The sequence below is a fragment of the Scyliorhinus torazame genome, chromosome 4 (genome assembly GCF_047496885.1).
Source record: "Scyliorhinus torazame isolate Kashiwa2021f chromosome 4, sScyTor2.1, whole genome shotgun sequence".
NCBI lineage: Eukaryota > Metazoa > Chordata > Chondrichthyes > Carcharhiniformes > Scyliorhinidae > Scyliorhinus > Scyliorhinus torazame.
The window spans coordinates 350,909,314-350,922,972 of NC_092710.1; the positions used below are offsets into that span (position 1 = coordinate 350,909,314).

Below are 13,659 nucleotides of genomic sequence, written 5' to 3' on the forward strand. Positions count from 1 at the left end.
CCCACCCCTCCGCACGAGGACCACCCACCCCCACCCCGCCGCACGAGGAGCCTCCCCCACCCTGCCGCACAAGGAGCCCCCCCCCACCCCGCCGCACGAGGAGCCCCCCCCACCCCGCCGCACAAGGAGCCCCCCCCCCACCCCGCCGCACGAGGAGCCCCCCCACCCCTCCGCACGAGGACCACCCACCCCCACCCCTCCGCACGAGGACCACCCACCCCCACCCCGCCGCACGAGGAGCCTCCCCCACCCTGCCGCACAAGGAGCCCCCCCCCCCACCCCGCCGCACGAGGAGCCCCCCCCACCCCTCCGCACGAGGAGCCCCCCCCACCCCTCCGCACGAGGACCACCCACCCCCACCCCGCCGCACGAGGAGCCCCCCCCACCCCTCCGCACGAGGACCACCCACCCCCACCCCTCCGCACGAGGACCACCCACCCCCACCCCGCCGCACGAGGAGCCTCACCCACCCTGCCGCACAAGGAGGCCCCCCCCCACCCCGCCGCACGAGGAGCCCCCCCCACCCCTCCGCACGAGGAGCCCCCCCCACCCCTCCGCACGAGGACCACCCACCCCCACCCCTCCGCACGAGGAGTCCACACCCACCCCGCCGCACGGGAGCCCCCCCCACCCCGCCGCACGAGGAGCCCACCCCCACCCCCGCCGCACGGGAGCCCCCCCCACCCCGCCGCACGAGGAGCCCACACCCACCCCGCCGCACGGGAGCCCCCCCCACCCCGCCGCATGAGGACCACCCACCCCCACCCCTCCGCACGAGGAGCCCCCCCCACCCTGCCGCACAAGGAGCCCCCCCCCACCCCGCCGCACGAGGAGCCCCCCCCACCCCTCCGCACGAGGACCACCCACCCCCACCCCTCCGCACGAGGACCACCCACCCCCACCCCGCCGCACAAGGAGCCCCCCCCCCAACCCGCCGCACGAGGAGCCCCCCCCACCCCGCCGCACAAGGAGCCCCCCCCACCCCGCCGCACGAGGAGCCCCCCCCACCCCTCCGCACTAGGACCACCCACCCCCACCCCTCCGCACGAGGACCACCCACCCCCACCCCGCCGCACGAGGAGCCTCCCCCACCCTGCCGCACAAGGAGCCCCCCCCCCACCCCGCCGCACGAGGAGCCCCCCCCACCCCTCCGCACGAGGAGCCCCCCCACCCCTCCGCACGAGGACCACCCACCCCCACCCCTCCGCACGAGGAGCCCACACCCACCCCGCCGCACGGGAGCCCCCCCCACCCCCGCCGCACGAGGAGCCCCCCCCACCCCTCCGCACGAGGAGCCCCCCCCACCCCTCCGCACGAGGACCACCCACCCCCACCCCGCCGCACGGGAGCCCCCCCCACCCCGCCGCACGAGGAGCCCACCCCCACCCCGCCGCACGGGAGCCCCCCCCCACCCCGCCGCACGGGAGCCCCACCCACCCCTCCGCACGAGGACCACCCACCCCCACCCCGCCGCACAGGAGCCCCCCCCACCCCGCCGCATGAGGAGCCCACCCCCACCCCTCCGCACGAGGAGCCCCCCCCACCCCGCCGCATGAGGTGCCCACCCCCACCCCTCCGCACGAGGAGCCCACCCCCACCCCCGCCGCACGGGAGCCCCCCCCACCCCGCCGCACGGGAGCCCCCCCCACCCCCGCCGCATGAGGACCACCCACCCCCACCCCGCCCACACGGGAGCCCCCCCCACCCCGCCGCATGAGGAGCCCACCCCCACCCCTCCGCACGAGGAGCCCCCCCCACCCCGCCGCATGAGGAGCCCACCCCCACCCCTCCGCACGAGGAGCCCCCCCCCACCCCTCCGCACGAGGACCACCCACCCCCACCCCTCCGCACGAGGAGCCCCCCCCACCCCGCCGCACGAGGAGCCCCCCCACCCCGCCGCACGAGGAGCCCACCCCCACCCCGCCGCACGGGAGCCCCCCCCACCCCTCCGCACGAGGACCACCCACCCCCACCCCTCCGCACGAGGAGCCCCCCCCACCCCGCCGCATGTGGAGCCCACCCCCACCCCGCCGCACGAGGAGCCCCCCCCCACCCCTCCGCACGAGGACCACCCACCCCCACCCCTCTGCACGAGGACCACCCACCCCCACCCCTCCGCACGAGGAGCCCACCCCCACCCCGCCGCACGGGAGCCCCCCTCACCCCGCCGCACGAGGAGCCCCCCCCACCCCGCCGCACGAGGAGCCCACCCCCACCCCGCCGCACGGGAGCCCCCCCCACCCCGCCGCATGAGGAGCCCACCCCCACCCCGCCGCACGAGGAGCCCCCCCCACCCCGCCGCACGAGGAGCCCACCCCCCACCCCGCCGCACGGGAGCCCCCCCCACCCCGCCGCACGGGAGCCCCCCCACCCCGCCGCACGAGGAGCCCCCCCACCCCTCCGCACGAGGAGCCCCCCCACCCCGCCGCACGAGGAGCCCCCCCCACCCCGCCGCACGAGGAGCCCCCCCCACCCCTCCGCACGAGGAGCCCCCCCCACCCCTCCGCACGAGGACCACCCACCCCCACCCCGCCGCACGAGGAGCCCCCCCCACCCCTCCGCACGAGGACCACCCACCCCCACCCCGCCGCACGGGAGCCCCCCCCACCCCTCCGCACGAGGAGCCCCCCCCACCCCTCCGCACGAGGACCACCCACCCCCACCCCTCCGCACGAGGAGCCCCCCCCACCCCGCCGCATGAGGAGCCCACCCCCACCCCGCCGCACGTGGAGCCACCCCCACCCTGCCACACAAGGAGCCCCCCCCCCCACCCCCACCGCACGAGGCCTCGAGTGTCATTCAAGGACCTGCCTGACCGGGCATGCCATTGAAGACTCCAGCTGAGCAGATAAACGGTGCGACATATCTGCCAGATCATGGTGCAGCGGGCACTGCAGAGATATGGGGAGGACACCCATATAGGGCAGGACAACCACTCCCGATCACCCTGAACTTCTACGCCACACGGTCCTTCCAGGCGCCTAATGGGGACCTGTCAGGGTTCTCCCAGAGATCCATGCACAGGTGCATCCGCGCCGTCATGGAGGCCCCTATCTTTGTACGTTTCCGTTGGTTTTTGTTCTGTTTGGGCAGTGCCCCTATCAGGTGCGACTCCTTTTAGTTTGTCTCTGAACTTATTTGCTTTAGTTTCATTGTTTGACTGCAGGTTGTATTAGCTGCTGCTCCTGCTGGTGGCTCCAGATGCCTGGAGACTGCTGCTGCTGCCCTTCTGTGTACTTACTGCTACTCTGCTGTTTGCCTGCTGCCTCTTCCCCATGGAATTGCCTGCTGCTTTCCGGATTAAAGGAAGGAAGGAAGCCTTTCGGACTCTTTTACCTGGAGTGAGGCGAGGGGACGGTTTTGGTGGGTCTACTACCAGGCTGAAGATGCAGGGGGCTTGCTCGAGCAGTTTGTAGGTGTCCTTTGAACGCCTGTTTTAAGTGATGACTTTTGACTGTCTACTCGGTTTTGGACCTGTGGGTCACCCTTAATACCCCCTGTGTACCTGTGGCCCGGTCCCCGGATAGGGTGATGATGGAAGAATTGATGCCGATAGTGCAGGGGAGGAGGGCGGTGGTCCGGTTCGACTGCACAGCCCGGAGGTTGCGCCAGGATACTTCCTTTTTTTAAAAATGTATTTTAGTCCAGACATACACAAAAGTACAAAAGTATAAATAAATCGAAGAACATTTTCCACATCTCACAGTTCACAGTTTGTGCTATTTCTTCCCCCCTTTTCACCCCATCCTTCACCGGGCAACTTGAGAGGTGAAGGCCACAACGTCAGCCCTCCTCCCTTCCGTCAGCTCCGGCATTTCCAATACCCCAAAAATCGCCATCATTGGGTCCGGCCCGGCCTCTACCCCCATAATCACTGACAGCGTCCCCCTCCCAGTATCTCTCCAACTTCTCACAGTGAGAAGTCTGACAACACCAGGTTAAAGTCCAACAGGTTTGTTTCGATGTCACTAGCTTTCGGAGCGCTGCTCCTCCCTCAGGTGAATGAAGAGGTATGTTCCTGAAACACATATATAGACAAATTCAAAGATGCCAAACAATGCTTGGAATGCGAGCATTAGCAGGTCATTAAATCTTTACAGATCCTTCTCACAGCCCCAGAACATAACCGCGTGATTAGCTGGTCCTCGCACACACTGCTCACACTCGCCTGCCACCCCCTGGAAGATCCCACTCAGCCTCGCCTGAGTCATGTGCATCCTGTGCACCACCTTAAACTGTATCAAACTCATCTTCATGCACGAGGGGGGTTAAATTCACCGTGCGCAGCGCCTCACTCCACACTCCCCACCTATTCCCCCCCCCCCCAGCTCCACCATCCATTTCCCCTTAATCCTCACCACCTGCGCCCCCGCTTGCTCCCCCAACCACACATATATATCTCCAATCCTACCCTCCCCTTCCACATGCGGGAGCAGCAACCGCTCCAACAGGAAATACTCCAACAGCTTGGGAAAGCCTCTCCATTCCTTCCACGCAAAGTCCCTCACTTGCATCTACTTGAACTCGCTTCCCTTCGCCAGCTCCACCCTCTCCCGCAGCTCTGCCAGACTTACAAACCTCTCCTCCAGGTATAGATCCCTCGCCCGCACCAGTTCCACCTCCCTCCACTTCCTAGGCATTCCATCCGTCTCCCCCCAGCTTAAACCCACGGTTCCCACACAGCAGTGTCAGCACCGACTTCCCCTCCATCCTAAAGTGTCTCCTCAACTGGCTGCACACCCTAATTGTGGACTGTACCACTGGGCTCTCCGTGTACCTCCTCAATGCCAGCGGTAGTGCCGCCGTCACCATGACGCTCAGGCCCTCCATCCTAACCCATTCTAACCCCTCTCCTTCCCACCACCGCCTCACCTTCCCCACATTCGCTGCCCAATAATAGTGCAGCAGATTCAGTAACACCAACCCCCCTTTCTGCTTTTGCACCTGTAGCAGGGCCCTCTTCACCCCTCCCACATACACTTCCCTCCCATATAAACTCCAAAATCACTGCATCCAGTTTCCACGAAAAGACCTTCGGAATACTTGGCAGAACGTTAATTTTGACCACCTTGACTCTCCCCGTCAGTGTCAGGTGTATCCCACCTCCTAAAGTACTCTCTAACCTCCTCCGCCAACTTTATTAAGTTCCATTTGTGCATCGTCGCCCACTCCCCCGTCACCTGAACCCCCAAATACCCGAACCTATCGCTGGCTACCCGAAATGGCAACACCCCCAGATTAGCTTCCCGACCCGCCTCATTCACCGGAAACACCTCATTCTTTCCGACATTCAGCTTATAGCCCAGGAATGCCCCGAACTTCTCTAGTATGCCTGTAATTCTCCCCAATCTCTCCAGTGGGTCTAATACGAACAGCAGTAGGTTGTCTACATACAGTGATACCCGGTGTTCTCTACTCCCCCTCCTGCCACACTACTGACCCCCTAAGGACCATCGCCAAGGGCTCGATCGCCAGCCCGAACAGCAGCAGCAGCAGTGGACACCCCTGCCTCGTACCCCTGTACAGCCCAAAGCTCCATGAACTCATCTCATTTGGCCGCACGCTCGCCACCGGGGCCACGTACAGCAGGGGCACCCATGCCACAAACTTCGGCCCGAACCCAAACCTTCCCAGAACCTCAAATAGGTGCCGCCATCCACCCGGTCGAAAGCCTTTTCTGCCTCCATAGAGACCACTACCTCCGGTACCCGTCCCTCCATCGGGGTCATAATCACATTCAGTAACCGCCTGCTGTTACTGGGAAGTTGCCCTTCACAAAACCCACCTGATCCTCTACAACCACCCCGGGAACGCATCCTTCCATCCCCCTCGCCACTAACTTAGTCAACACTTTCACATCCGTATTTAACAGATATGGGCCTCTATAAACAATCTAGCAGATCCTTCCCCTTTTCGGGATTAGCGTGATCTTCGCCTGGGTCAGTGTCTCCGGCAGCTCCTGCTTCTCCAGCGCCTCGCTAAACATCCCCAATAGGTGTGGTACCAGCTCCGTCGCGAACTCCTTATAGAGTTCTGCTGGGTAATCGTCTGGCCTAGGGGGCCTTCTCCGACTTCATCCCTTTTATACTATCCATCACCTCTCTTAACCCTAATGGCTCCTCCAGCACCTGCCTCCTCTTCTCGTCCAGCCGTGCACAGTGGTTAGCACAGTTGCTTCACAGCTTGATGCACGATCAATCACACAAAGACGAGAGTTGAATGCAACCGAGGCTTTATTACACTGAGATGTGTGGCCTCCTACAGCAGCTGGTGAAATGGCTGCTGTACGAGGAGCACACATATTTATACTCCGCCTACTGGGTGGAGCCAGCAGGCAGGGAACTACCCCGGTACCTCTAGTACAGGGGCCTTACCGTAAAGCACCTATATCAACACCCTATATATACAATATATACATCAGTGGTGACTACCACACAGCTCCAGGGCCAAGTTCAATTCCCGGCTTGTCGGAGTCTGCACGTTCTCCCCGTGTCTGCGTGGGTTTCCTCCGGGTGCTCCGGTTTCCTCCCACAGTCCAAAAATATGCAGATTAGGTGGATTGGCCACGCTAAATTGCCCTTAGTGTCCAAAAGGTTAGATGGGGTTACTGGGTTACAGGTAGGGTAGAGGTGTGGTCTTATATAGGGTGATCTTTCCATGGGCCTGTGCAGAATCGATGGGCCGAATGGCCTCCTTCTGCACTGTAAATTCTACGATCTATAATGTATCTTTACAGGCTCTGACACTATCTCCCCCTGTCCGCACTCTCAGGATTTTCTTAGACGCAGCCTGCCTCCGTAACTGATGGGCTAGCACAGCTCACCTTCTCTCCCTATTCATACTGCACCCACCCCCCAACCCCGCGCCCTCCATAGCTGCCCCACTGCCTCCCCTGTCGTCAGCCTATCAAACTGCCCCTGTAACCTCTTTCTCTCTCCTCCTTCGTGGGGACCCTCAAATATTTCCTGTTCACCTTGACTATCTGATCCATCATCCATACTCATCCTCCTGCCTGTGCACCTTGAACAAGGTAACCTCCCCCTGAACCACCGCCTTCAACCCCTCCCAAAATGTGGTCGCCGATACCTCCTCATATTGAATCAACTCCACATAGCCTCTGATGACCGACCGCACCTTCTCACAGAGCCCCTTGTCTGCTAGAAGCCCCAAGTCTAACCTTCATCCCGGCCTCTGCTCCTGCTTCGACGAAGCCTGCCCTCCAGCCAGTGCGGCACATGGTGTGAGGTCACAATTTCTGCAAACTCCGCCCCCACACCCTGCTCACTACCAAAAAGTTAATTCTGGAGTACACAGGGGCTGGTTTAGCTCACTGGGCTAAATAGCTGGCTTTTAAAGCAGACCAAGGCAGGCCAGAAGCACGGTTCGATTCCCGTACCAGCCTCCCCGAACAGGCGCCGGTATGTGGCGACTAGGGGCTTTTCACAGTAACTTCATTGAAGCCTGCTCGTGACAATAAGCGATTTTCATTTTCATTACCTTGTGCACGAGCGAGATGAAGGAGTTCTCCCTCTCCTCCGGGTTCCTAAACCTCCACGGATCCATCATTCCCACCCTTTCCATAAACCCTCCCAGCTCCTTCACTGTCCTCAACCTTCCTATTGACTTAGGGCTCGACCTATCCACCCTCAGTGCCAGCACGCAGTTAAAACCACCATAATCAACTGATGCGTGTCCAGGTCCAGGAATAGTTTCCAGCAAACCCCATGTTGTCCCAATTCGGCGCATAAACATTCATTCACCAGCACCACCGGCGTCCCCTCCAACACCACGCTCACTATCACGTATCTCTCCCCTGGGTGCCACACTTCCGTCACAAACCCTACAAACCCGGTCCCTTTGCTCAGCAGGGTGGCCACCGCACACACCACCCCCCCCCCCCCCCCCCCCCGCCGTGACTTTGGATTGAACCCCGAGTGAGATGCCTGACCCACCCATCTCGCTTTAACCTAACCTGATCCTTCGCCCAGAGGTGCGTCTCATGCAAAAATAATTATAATAATCTTTATTAGTGTCACAAGTTGGCTTACATTAACATTGCAATGAAGTTACTGTGAAAAGCCCCTAGTCGCCACATTCCGGCACCTGTTCGGGTCACAGAGGGAGAATTCAGAATGTCCAATTCACCTAACAGCACGTCTTTCGGGACTTGTGGGAGGAAACCGGAGCCCCCGGAGGAAACCCACACAGACACGGGGAGAACGTGCAGAGACCGTACAGACAGTGACCCAGCCGGGAATCGAACCTGGGACCCTGGAGCAGTGAAGCCACAGTGATAACCGCTGTGCTACCGTGCCCCCCCCCCCGAATCACTCGTGTCTTCCACATCTTCAGGCAGGCCAACTGTATGCAGGTTCTGCCTTCTGGATCTGTTCACCTGGTCCTCTACCTTTGCTCTTAACGATTTGCAAAGATCCCCCAGGAGCCCGACCTCCGCCCCCAATGCCACCACCCGATCACTATTGTCAGGCATCACCCTCTCCATCTCCCGTACCTGCAACCCCTGTGCCTCCAAGCACTTCTCCACTCTCTCCGTCGAGCTTTTCAGGGGTGCAACCGCTCCTTTGATCGGTCTTCCTGCATCTCATTTCTTTGTTGGTGAACCTTCTCTCTGATAAACGCCATCAGCTGCTCCATCAGGGGTTTTCCAATATGTAATGACCCTTCCCCCTCTACCATCTCTCAACTGTTGCTGTGCCTCAGGTCTCTTCCAGTTCCTTGGCTGGGTCTTTAACCTTCTTCTGCCGAGACTCATAACCAGCAGACATGCCACTCCTGGGGGTGGGGGGAACTTCTCCTCCACAACTTCAGCTATACTTTCCCGTCACATTTCTCCCATTTTCAGGTAAAATGAGCTCAAATCCACGTCTTCAAGCCGGAGCAGCCCTGTGTGCCTCTACTCACTCCATGGCCGCCACCAGAAGTGGGGTCGAGTCACTTTCAAGGTGTGGTAAACACCACTGGTAACACACTACACGTATTATGGTACTGCCACTGTACTACAGGTACCACAGCAAATCCCAGCCTGATGGCTCCTTCCAGCAGGCGCTGTATAAAAGTGTCTGCTCTCCTGCGCTGCTCCCATTCTGATTCCAGCTGCAGGAGGTTCAACATCTTGTGCAATAAAGCCTCGTTGTTCCACCATTCTCGTCTCGTGGTCATTGGCGGTACATCAATTTATTGCACAAGATTTTTAGAGATGAACGTCTTAATCAAGGCTGATCTCCTGGAGCTGAGCCCTCGCGCAGCCAACGCCACAGCCACCTTCGAGCACTGGCTAGCCTGCTTTGAAGGATACCTCGGAGCAGCCACTCAAGAACTCTCGGACCCTCAGAAGCTCCAGAACCTCTACTCACGGGTGAGCGCACAAGTTTTTCCCCTCATCCGGGACGCGCCCACCTACACAGAAGCAATGGCGCTACTAAAAGGACAGTACATCAAGACTGTGAATCAGGTGTTCGCCAGGCACCCCCTGGCCACGAGACGGCAACTCCCGGGGGAGACTCGGGACGATTTCTTGCGTGCTCCACGGATACTCGGTAGGAACTGTAATTGCCAGGCGGTGTCGGCAGTTCTCACACAGAACTACTGATCAGAAACACTTATGTCACGGGCATTAAGTCTAATTACGTTCGCCAGCAGTTATTGGAAGGGGGTACGCTCGACCTTACAGAGACTGTGCAGCTGGCTAATTCCCTAGAAGTGGCCTCCTGTAATCTGGAGGCCAACGCCTCCGACCGCGCGGCACCCTCGCGGGCATCGTGGGCCCCCCCAGCTGCCGACTCGGGTACACCGCAAGCCTGCGCCACGCGGCAGCCAGCCAGCTCCGGAGGGCCCAAATGTTACTTTTGTGGCCAGAGCAAACATCCCAGGCAGCGCTGCCCGGCGCGGAGTGCGACCTGCAATGGGTGTGGGAAGAAGGGCCACTTCGTCTCCGTTTGCCAGGCCCGATCGGTCGCTGCCGTTTCCAGGCCCAGCATCGCTACAACCCCCACGTGCGATCCAGGGGCGCCGCCATCTATTCCGCCACACGCCACGTGCGGCCTGTGCGCGTCACCATCTTGGATGTCGTCCGCCATGTGGGCGCCGCCATCTTCAGCACCATCTCGGACCGTGCCTCAGGACCCCTGCTCGCCCGGCCATTCGCAGCCCGCCGATACTGATCAGCCCGGAACCTCCCAGCATCTTCCGCAGCTCGCCTCCATCGCCCTGGATCCGTCTCGGCCCCGCAACCTCGCGACCGCTACGATGACGGTGAAGATCAACGGGCACGAGACGACCTGCCTCTTTGACTCCGGGAGCACAGAGAGTTTCATCCACCCCGCTACGGTAAGGCGCTGCTCCCTCCCGGTACTCCCCGTCACACTGAAAATCTCCCTGGCCTCCGGATCCCATTCCGTGCAAATCCAGGGGTACTGTGTCGCGACCCTCACCGTCCAGGGGGTAGAGTTCTGCAACTTCAGGCTCTACGTCCTCCCCCATCTCTGCGCTGCCCTGTTGCTAGGCCTCGATTTTCAGTACCATCTCCAAAGCCTTACTCTGAAATTCGGCAGACCCCTGCCCCCCCCTCACCGCCTGCGGCCTCACAACCCTTAAGGTCGATCCACGTTCGCTGTTTGCGAACCTCACCCCGGACTGCAAGCCCGTCGCCATGAGGAGGAGATGGTACAGTGCACAGGACAGGACCTTCATCAGGTCGGAAGTCCAACGGCCTCTGCGGGAAGGGATCATTGAGGCCAGGAACAGCCCCCGGAGAGCTCAAGTGGGGGTAGTGAAGATTGGGGAGAAGCACAGGATGGTCATTGACTGCAGTCAGACCATCAACCGGTACACGCAGCTCGACGCGTACCCCCTCCCACGCATATCTGACATGGTCAACCAGATTGCGCAGTATCGAGTCTTCTCCACAGTTGACTTGAAGTCCGCCTACCACCAGTTCCCCATCTGCCCGGAGGATCACCAATACACTGCATTCGAAGCAGATGGCCGCCTCTACCACTTCTTACGAGTTCCCTTCAGCATCACCAATGGGGTCTCGGTCTTCCAGTGAGAGATGGACCGAATGGTTGACCAGTATGGGCTGCGGGCCACTTTCCCGTACCTAGATAATGTCACCATCTGAGGCCACGACCAGCAGGACCACGACGCAAACTTGCAAAAATTCCTCCAGACCGCCAAACCTACAATAAGGAGAAATGCGTTTTCCACACCAACCGCTTAGCCATCCTTGGCTATGTCGTGGAAAATGGAGTTCTAGGGCCCGACCCCGACCGCATGCGCCCCCTCATGGAACTCCCCCTCCCCCACTGCCCCAAGGCCCTGAAACGATGCCTGGGGTTTTTCTCATATTACGCCCAGTGGGTCCCAAATTATGCGGACAGGGCCCGCCCACTCATCAAGTCCACAGTTTTTCCCCTGACGGCTGAGGCCCGCCGGGCCTTCAACCACATCAAGGCGGACATCGCCAAGGCCACGATGCACGCGGTCAACGAGTCCCTCCCCTTTCAGGTGGAGAGCGATGCATCAGACGTGGCTCTGGCCGCCACCCTCAACCAGGCGGGCAGGCCCCTGGCTTTCTTCTCCCGCACCCTCCATGCCTCCGGAATCCGGCACTCCTCCGTCGAGGAGGAGGCCCAAGCCATTGTGGAAGCTGTGCGACGTTGGAGGCATTACCTGGCCGGCAGGAGATTCACTCTCCTCACTGACCAACGGTCGGTTGCCTTCATGTTTAATAATACGCAGCGGGGCAAAATCAAGAACGACAAGATCTTGAGGTGGAGGATCAAGCTCTCCACCTATAACTATGAGATCTTGTATCGCCCGGGGAAGCTCAATGTGCCCCAAGATGCCCTGTCCCGCGGTACATGTGCCAGCGCACAGGTGGACCGACTCCGGGCCCTCCACAATGACCTCTGCCACCCGGGGGTCACCCGGTTCTTCCATTTTATCAAGGCCTGCAACCTGCCCTACTCCATCGAGGAGGTCAGGACCGTGACCAGAGACTGCCAGGTCTGCGCGGAGAGCAAACCGCACTTCTACCGGCCAGACCGTGCGCGCCTGGTGAAGGCCTCCCGCCCCTTTGAACGCCTCAGCATGGACTTCAAAGGGCCCCTCCCCTCCACCGGCCGCAACGTGTACTTCCTCAACGTTGTTGACGAGTACTCCCTGTTCCTCTTCACCATCCCATGCCCCGATATGCCTTCTGCCACGGTCATTAAAGCCCTGCACAGCATCTTCACTCTGTTCGGTTTCCCCACCTACATCCACAGCGATCGGGGATCCTCCTTCATGAGCGATGAGCTGCGTCAGTTCCTGCTTAGCAAGGGCATCGCCTCGAGCAGGACGACCAGCTACAACCCCCGGGGAAACGGGCAGGTGGAGAGGGAGAACCGGACGGTCTGGAAGGCCGTCCTGCTGGCCCTTCGGTCTAGGAATCTCCCGGTTTCCCGCTGGCAGGAGGTCCTCCCCGACGCGCTCCACTCCATCCGGTCGCTCCTGTGCACCGCTACTAATGAGACCCCTCACGAACGTGTGTTTGCCATCCCCAGGAAGTCCACCTCGGGGGTCTCGCTCCCAACCTGGCTGACAGTTCCTGAGCCCGTCCTCCTTCTCTGGAAGCAGGCGAGGAGCCATAAATCAGATCCCCTGGTCGAGAAAGTCCACCTCCTCCATGCAAACCCACAGTACGCCTACATGGCACTTACCGACGGGCGACAGGACACAGTCTCCCTCCAGGACCTGGCACCCGCTGGGTCCCCACCCACAACCCTCACCACCCCCGACCTGGTACCGTCCCCTCCCCCTCTGGTTACCCCCCTCGCCCCTGCGCCGCCCACCCTCCCACCAGCGAACCTCACCGCGGCCCCCACCCCAGCAGCATCCGCCACGTCACCGGATCCACTCCGGGGTGACGATGGAGAGGACAGCACGCTCCCGGAGTCGCAGGTGACCACATCGGTGCCCACACCACCACCAGGACTGAGGCGATCGCGGCGGAGGGTCGAAGCCCCCGACAGACACAATCTGTAACGTTGTTTTTCACCCCCGCTGGACTTTTTTTTTTAGCAGGGGGTGAATGTGGTAAACACCACTGGTAACACACTACGCGTATTACAGTACTGCCACAGTACTACAGGTAACACAGTAAATCCCAGCCTGTTGGCTCCTCCCAGCAGGCGGGGTATAAAAGTGTCTGCTCTCCTGCGCTGCTCCCATTCTGGTTCCAGCTGCAGGAGGCACAACATCTTGTGCAATAAAGCCTCGATTGTTTCACCATTCTCGTCTCGTGGTCATTGATGGTACATCACATAGACTACCAGTGACCTTTTGTGTTCAGTAGCCACCTGCTGCTCCCGTTCTGGTAGCTGCGAAGGTCGCTGGTGTTTCTTGTGTTTGGCCTGTTTGCCCGGGGTGGGGGGGGGGGAATTGTTTGAAAGGTACCATTTTACTACAGTTTACTTTTTAGCCATTGGTGGGTTTGTCTTCGGTTTTTTTTACTGGTTCTGTATTTTGTTCTGTTGTTTCCTACGATGACCCATTTGTGTTTTATGCTTGCTCGGTGCCAAGTGATTGGTGTCCTCATTGTATTATCTTTTGAATTTTTGATACTATCAATAAATGAAAATATTTGCAGGTTGTGTT

General features: G+C 60.6%; 1 protein-coding gene across 1 annotated transcript in view; it reads right to left on the minus strand.

Annotated features, from left to right (window-relative positions):
• Positions 1-13,659, minus strand: part of LOC140411510 (protein cornichon homolog 3-like) — a 302,547-nt gene that overhangs the window by 893 nt on the left and 287,995 nt on the right. The gene's annotated exons all lie outside the window — the stretch shown is intronic.